Here is a 7,080-nt window from a genome sequence, read left to right on the forward strand (position 1 = left end):
CCCCAGTCAAGATGGCCGCCACACCAGACAAGATGGCCACCACACAGCTGCCACCTCTGCCCCCAAAAGCAGCATCCAACTATGACTGGATTCAAAACAAAACAAAAATTAATTGTTAAACTATGACCAGACTCCAAATGGCGTGAGTCAAAACCCAGGGCAGCCTAAACTCTCCAAGGAATAAGAAGAAACCAGTCAGCCCATCCCTGTGCCCCTGAGGATGCTGGGTAATTACTTTTTCCTTTTTGTCTGTTTTCTTTTAGCAGAACCACCAAGAGGCGGCCACAAAAAATCAGTTAAAGCTTCCAAAGTGCTTCTTGCCCCAGAAATCTTTTATAAAAGGTGAAAGATTTACAAGATCTGAAGAGCAAACCAAGCAGGATAATTGTTTTTGGAATGACCCCAATATTTTCACCCCAGTGACCCCGGGCTGGGCATCTTGCCCCATATTTACGATTCCTGGTCCTCTGCGCGCCGCTGGGCGACCTTTCTGAGCCCCCTCTGTGAGCCCCCAGTCCCTTATCGGGCCTGTAACTCACCCTGACGTTATCTCTCAGGAGGGTCTTATGCACTTTCATTTAACTCCCCTCATCATTATTTCCCGGACTTCAAGGTTTTCTCTTTTGAGCTGCCCTTCCCGGGACAAGCATAATCTGTTTGCCATCAGGCCCAATAAATATGTTTGTGCAGGAGATGGGAACCATTTGGGGAGAGTAGCTCAGGCCTGGGAAGCCACCTCCAGCCCTCACCCCCTCTGGGCTGTGAGGGCTGGCCGGTGTGTCCTTGAGTCACTGTCCTGGTGGGAGGTACTGCCTTCTTTCTGAGGCCGGGTGGCCAGTTGTAGCAAATGAAAATACAAGACCCCCAGTTCAATCTGAATTTCGGATAAATGAATTTTTTTAGTATAAGTATGTCCCATTCAATATATGCTAAAAAAGTATTCGTTGTTTATCTGAAATTCAAACTGAACTGAGTGTCTTGTGTTTAATCTGGTATCAGTTCCTGGGGGCCTCACCCCCCAAACGCAGATTAATATATTGGAGAGTATCCGTTTACTAGTGTTGCCATAGCAAAGTACCACCGACTGGGTGGCTTAAACAAAAGAAATTTATTTTCCCACAGTTCTGGGGGCTAGAAGGGCAAGATCAAGGTCTCAGCCGGGTTGGTTTCTTATAAAGTCCCTCTCCTTGGCTCGTAGACGGCCCCCTTCTCCCTGTGTTCTCTTGCGGTCGTCTCTCTGTGTGTGTCCTAATTTCCTCTTCTTAAACAGCCATGTTGGATCCAGGCCCACCCTAACGACCTCATTGTAACTTAATTACCTCTTTGAAGAGCCTACCTCCAAACACAGCCACGTTCTACGGTATGGGGGTTGGGACTTCAACGTAAGAATTTCATGGGGACACTTTTCAACCCATAACAAAGGGTGTTTAACCACCTCTCCCCAGAAAGCCCCAGAGTCTGGGACGACGTACTCCAGAGCAGCCCTGGGAAGACAAGAACCTTGCCTGTCTGGCCGCCATAGGTTCTGCAGCACCTGCCAGCGCCTGGCTCAGAGCAGGCCCACAACAATTGCAGTCAGGGTCCTGTCAGATTCACCCACACTCTCTCCCGACCTCACCGTCCTGGTGATGCTAAGAGGTCCCCTGACGACCCTGCAAGGCAGGTACAATTAGTCAAGGAGCACAGAGCAGGAATGAGGCACAGCAGCACAGAGGCAATTTGAAATTATCCAAACTATCCAATCCTAACCTTGCTCAGAACTGCCTATATTGTATCATAGCTGTGCAAGATAGGACCTTTGGGGGAAGCTTTGGGGGAAGGGTACCCCAGACTCTCCATACTATTTTCCCAACGTCCTGTAGATCTATAATTAATTTCAAAATTTTTAAAGTTTGAGAAAAATTCAAGATGAGAAATGTGTTGAAGAAAGCAGAACCAAATCTTTATTTACATGAAGTTTATTAAACCCCAATGAGAACACAAAATACTCTAGTGACCCAGGTTGAACTATGAAAGATAGACTAGATAAGATTTATACACTCATAGAACTTAGACTGTGTGAGAAATTTATTAATACATAATACGTTCAACTGATACTAGTGCAAAGAGGCACGCTGAAAAGAATAATAGGAAAAATAAATATAGATAATTAATGGAAATATAATAAATAAGTAATAAATAATTGGATAAAGTAATTACCTAGTAACTTAATGCTGGCTGATTTTCTCTCCTGACCCTAAGATTGAGGGATTTTTATTACCTTTATCCAATCATGTCCCTCTTTGATGTGAAGACTTGTTTTTACCTAATTTTAGAATACTCTGTCAGCTTCTAATATTTCTACGTATTATTAGATTAATATCTTGGCTTCCACACTTGACAATCCACATGCAATAAAAACCGAGTGGAAAAAAAAGAATGGAACCATGCCTGAGTCAGAGAAAATGGTACAAGAGCAGGAAAGTTTAATCGGGTGAGACAGAGGTTTACTCCAGGAGGAGAGGCTGTCACTCCAGGGGGACAGGGCCTGTCTGTCGGTCCGTCTCCCCACCCCTCATTCTGAGTCTGGCACAGAGAAGGCACACGATAAATATCTGTGGAATGAATGAATGAATGAATGAATGATGCCTCGGCTGGACTCCTGTCCACGGCCTCCCTGGCTGGTGAGCGCCCGGGTTGGGCCCCTGAGGCCTGGCCCCCGGAGGCAAGGTGCAGCTGTTCCCCCCCCACCGAGGCCCTGACCGTGCACTGCAGCCAAGGACAGCCACTCCCTGCCCCTTCCCCGGTGCCCCGGCACCTGAGCACCCACCTCTCTGGGTACCCGGCTCTGTCACCTGCAACAAGGGGAGGGTACCCAGGAAGCGGGGAGCACGTGGTTCCTCAGGAGGCCCGGCCCAGCTGCTTGAGGAGACCTCGGGCCTGTAAAGATGCGGTGCTTCTGTGAGGGTCTCCTGATACAATAAAAGATTATCAGCTAAATAAAACAAGGAGTGACTGGGGCCACTATGCCCTGTTGGATTGAAATCGTGTGAGCAAAGTGGTTTTCTCTGAGAGATTTATTTCCTGGGCTGGCTTCAGGCAGCCAGCCCAGCCGGAAAGAATGGGGCTGGTCTCCCTCCACTGGGGTGGGGGGAGGGGGGGCATGGGTTTTTATTTAATCTTCCAATGAGCTGGAACAGTGAAGACGGCGTGAATGGACATTAATTCTGAAACAAATTATTAAAGTGCGATCTGGGATTCCGGGAAAGCCATCTACCCCCTGCCTGTCTGCCACTTCCTCTCACCCAGGCCATAAAATCCCTCCCCTCCACTTGAAACCCAGCACAGGCTGACAGGGTTTCCATTCAGGCTGAGAAGAAAGGCCTGGAATTGACCTGAGCCCAGGGCCAGTGACGCATCGGCCTGGCTGGACTGCCCATGCCCTCAGGAGGACACCATCTGCCTGCCTGGGCCTTGGTGCCTCAAAGGGAGCCCCCACATTTCTTGTCCCCTCATCACTCGTATTTGTGATCCAGGACGCCCCAGGCAAAGACGGCCACCACCATTCTCACATGGGCTCAACCTCCAACCACCTCCACCAGCTTGGGCTGCCTTCCTCACACTCAGCCCAGCCCAGGCCAGCACGGACCCAGCTGCCCTCCTAAACTGTCTGGCACCTTCCCTCCTATACTGTCAGGGACCTGCCCAGGCGCTGCTCATCTGAGGGGAAAGAGATCTGGAATTCAAGTAGGAAGCCAGAAAGCACGGTCTGGGGGACCATGGGGCCTCTGGCTGGGCCCTGGAGACACAGAAAAACATCTGACCCAGCACCTGCGGAGGCCAGTCTAGGAGAAGTGAGTAACTAGGGAGTAACTGCTGTACACCAGGCACAGGGCGGCAGACAAGGGACAGCTCAGGTCAGCTGGGTGCTGGGGTGACCTCAGAGGGGCTTCCAGAGACAAGCCCCCTGACCTGGGCATGGAAGGATGAGGAGGGCTGCACCACCTGGGCCAGGACATTCTGAGTGGAGGAAAGAAAATCTGCAAAGGCCTGGAGGTAGAACATCTACTGCTGCATCCAAGATCTATTACAATAATAACAATGATGATAGTTAAAACGTACTGAGCACGTCCTGTTTGCTGTGCCACGTATTTCATACATATTCTCGGGTTTTAATCTTTCCAACAACCCCACAACAATTACCATTAGTCACATTTTACAGATGAGGAGACTGAGGCTCAGAGAGGCCAGTTGCCCAACACAGAGCCAGTATGTGGGAGAGTCAGAATTTGAACCTCGGTCTCTGACTCCAGAGGCAAGGCCCTACCACACCCTGCCTCCCCTGGGCCCGACCCAGGCATCCCCCGCTGGCCTATGCTGGGGGTGGACCAACAGGCTTTGAATCCACGTCTGCACCAGGGAGCCCGGCGCCTGGGCGAACACACCTGGCCTGGCCCTCCCTCTTTCCTTAGTCCCTTCCTGTTCCTCTAACAACAGGGCCTGTGTTCCTGGGTGACAGGGTTTGGGCGGGATTGAGAGACCCCAGGCAGGTAAGTTCTCCTGGCAGAGTCGAGCAGCCCATCACGGCCCTGTCCACAGACCCACCTGCCCAGGACTCACCATCTTTAATGATGAGAAACACGTTGAGGCCCACATAGCCACATACCAGAGCCCATCCGTCCAAGGTAGACAACCGACTCTGGGCTCCCGATTCCCAGAGCCTGGCATGGGTCAGGGCGAAAGGTTCACAGGGCTCCCATCAGGCCAGGCTGGGGGCCCCCACCTGCTCCTCCTCCCAGCAGCCATGCCTCCATCCATTGGGCTGTACAAGTCAGAAACCTGGAAGGGCCCTCGAACTTCCTGTCCATCACCCCACAACCGATCCCTCAGCAAGTGCTGTCACCCCAACATAAAACACATCCCCAGTCTGCCCACTTCTCACGGCTCCACCACCTCCTCCCTGGGGCCAGCACCCCCCTCTCCACCCTCCATGACTCCCAACCACCAGCACCCCGCCAGCAACACCTGACAGTTGTCAGTGATGGGATGACAGAGAGAAACCTAGTGTGTGGTAAACAGAACATTCCCTTATTCTCTGATGTTGAGAAAAGAGTGCATTTTCCATCAACCTAGACAATAAAAAGCAATGAAAAAACAAGCATTTGCTAAGGATTTACTTAACAAATGACCCTTTAACCATGTCACCTCTCTCCAGTTGGTGTCTCTGCTCAAGCTGGTTTGCTCAGGTCAAATTTTCCCTCACTCAGGATTCAAATGTCTTCCTCCCTTTGTCCAGGTTAGAATGGGGAGTCTTTCTTGATCGCCGCAATTATCTGAAAATGCTGTCTCTTTATCCTCCGGGTCCCTCTCAGGGCTCTCAGCCCCCGGGAACCAAGTGTCCCCCCCCTCCCTCCCCCAGCAGGCCAGAGCTCCTGGGAGGGGTAGCTGGACACAGAAGCAGCCCCCGTGGGCGATGACGGGCCCACCCCAAAGACTCCGGTCCTTCCACACTTGCGGGAACAAAGCCTTGAGGGATGAGATAAGAGAGGCAGCTAGTCTTGGGTGGAGATGCTGGCGGCCAGAGAGTCCTGGAGAGCTGGGTTAAGAGGCTGGGAGGACTTCCTTGGACAGGCACTGCTGAAAACAACAGAACCATGCCTCGCACAGGTCTGGCCCTTTCCAGGTGCCGGGCCCTGTGCTAGCACTCTGCATACCCACACCTGCCCACTGAGGTGAACACCTATGTTATTATCCTGTAGACTGGGAAGCTGAGATGCAGAGAGGGTGGGAGCTGCCCGTGGGCACACAGCTAGCAGAGTTCTGATTCCAACACCGAAGCCTGGGCCCCTCACCTCTGTGCTCCAGGCCTGGCGTTCAGGGGTTGGGAGAACCCAGCGTGTAAGGATGCGGTGCAGCAAGAGGGAAGTTGAGGGGCAGGCAGAGCCCTGAGGGTGGATAAGGGACTCAGGACTTGGTCCAAGGGCAGTAGGGATTCACGTTTGGGTTTTAAGCTGGGGAGGCTCACAGCCATGTTTGGGTTTAAGGGCTGCCTGGCTGTCCTCTGTCCAGTGAATAAGAGAGAAAGACACTGAGGCTGTGCGGGCAGGAGGAGGCAGCCAGCAGCTAGAGAGAGGGAGAGGGAGAGAAGGGGTGAGGAGGGAGAAACGCGCAGGAGACCCCATGGATGCGACCAACATAGTCACTGGCGGGCTTGGTGACCAAAGCTGGCAGGGCCTCTGGATGTCTGAGGCTCGGGGCCCTCCTTCAGCTGCCACAGCGTCTCCCCTCGCCTGGGTCCAGCCCAGCAGCTGTTCTGCCTCCTCCCTCTCTCCTGCTGGATGCTCCCTGTGTCCCCAGGGAAACTGCTGCCCCCCACCCTTGATCTGGAAAAGGGAGGAATGGGGAATCCTGGCCTCCAGCCCTGCCCTCCCTCACTCCTGCAGCCCCTCACTTGCGGCCATGCTGAGCCAGGCCCCAGCCCCCCACCCCTTCCGAATCACGCTCACCTGCCTCTCACTTGATGCTCCTGGGACAGCCATTCCTGCCCCTCCAGCCAGGCTGCTCTTACCATGACTCAGTCCTTGCAGCTGTTTGGGGAGAGGAACTTTGTGTCCCTTTCTACACACAGGAAACCAAGGCTCAGAGAGGGGCAGTGACACATCCAGAGTCACTCAGGGAGAAGCTGCAGAGGTGGGGCTCCTGAGGTATGACTCCCGACCTTGGCTCTTGCAGCTGCCCGACAGGGTTTGCGCCAGGAATGGCATCATTGAACCAACCTGCCCACAAAGAAGCACCATTTGTACGTCTGCTCAGGATCTTCCCAACTGCAGAACAGCAAAAATGCAAACTATCCAAAGTCAGTAAAGGGTTTATGGCTCAAAAGCCAAGGAAAGAATAGATAATGACAGTTCCTACAGCCCATCCAGCAGGAAAGCCTCTGGCCAGGAGGGGGTCACGTGCCCATCACTAAACCAGTCACAGCACCAGGATGGGGAACTCTGGTTGGCTAGGCCTGGATAGCGCCTTCTTCCCTGTACCCGGTAGTGGGTGCTGGGTTTGCTACCACAGGGGAAGGGGGAAATACTGTGGGACTTCAAAATC

The 7,080-nt window shown here is 52.7% G+C and overlaps 1 non-coding gene across 1 annotated transcript; it reads right to left on the minus strand.

Annotated features, from left to right (window-relative positions):
• Positions 1–266: 266 nt before the first annotated feature.
• Positions 267–380, minus strand: LOC130847640 (U5 spliceosomal RNA). Its single transcript, XR_009052387.1, has one exon. It is a non-coding gene; the product is annotated as a U5 spliceosomal RNA (small nuclear RNA).
• Positions 381–7,080: the final 6,700 nt, after the last annotated feature.

Source organism: Hippopotamus amphibius, chromosome 2, assembly GCF_030028045.1.
Source record: "Hippopotamus amphibius kiboko isolate mHipAmp2 chromosome 2, mHipAmp2.hap2, whole genome shotgun sequence".
Taxonomy (NCBI): Eukaryota; Metazoa; Chordata; class Mammalia; order Artiodactyla; family Hippopotamidae; genus Hippopotamus; species Hippopotamus amphibius.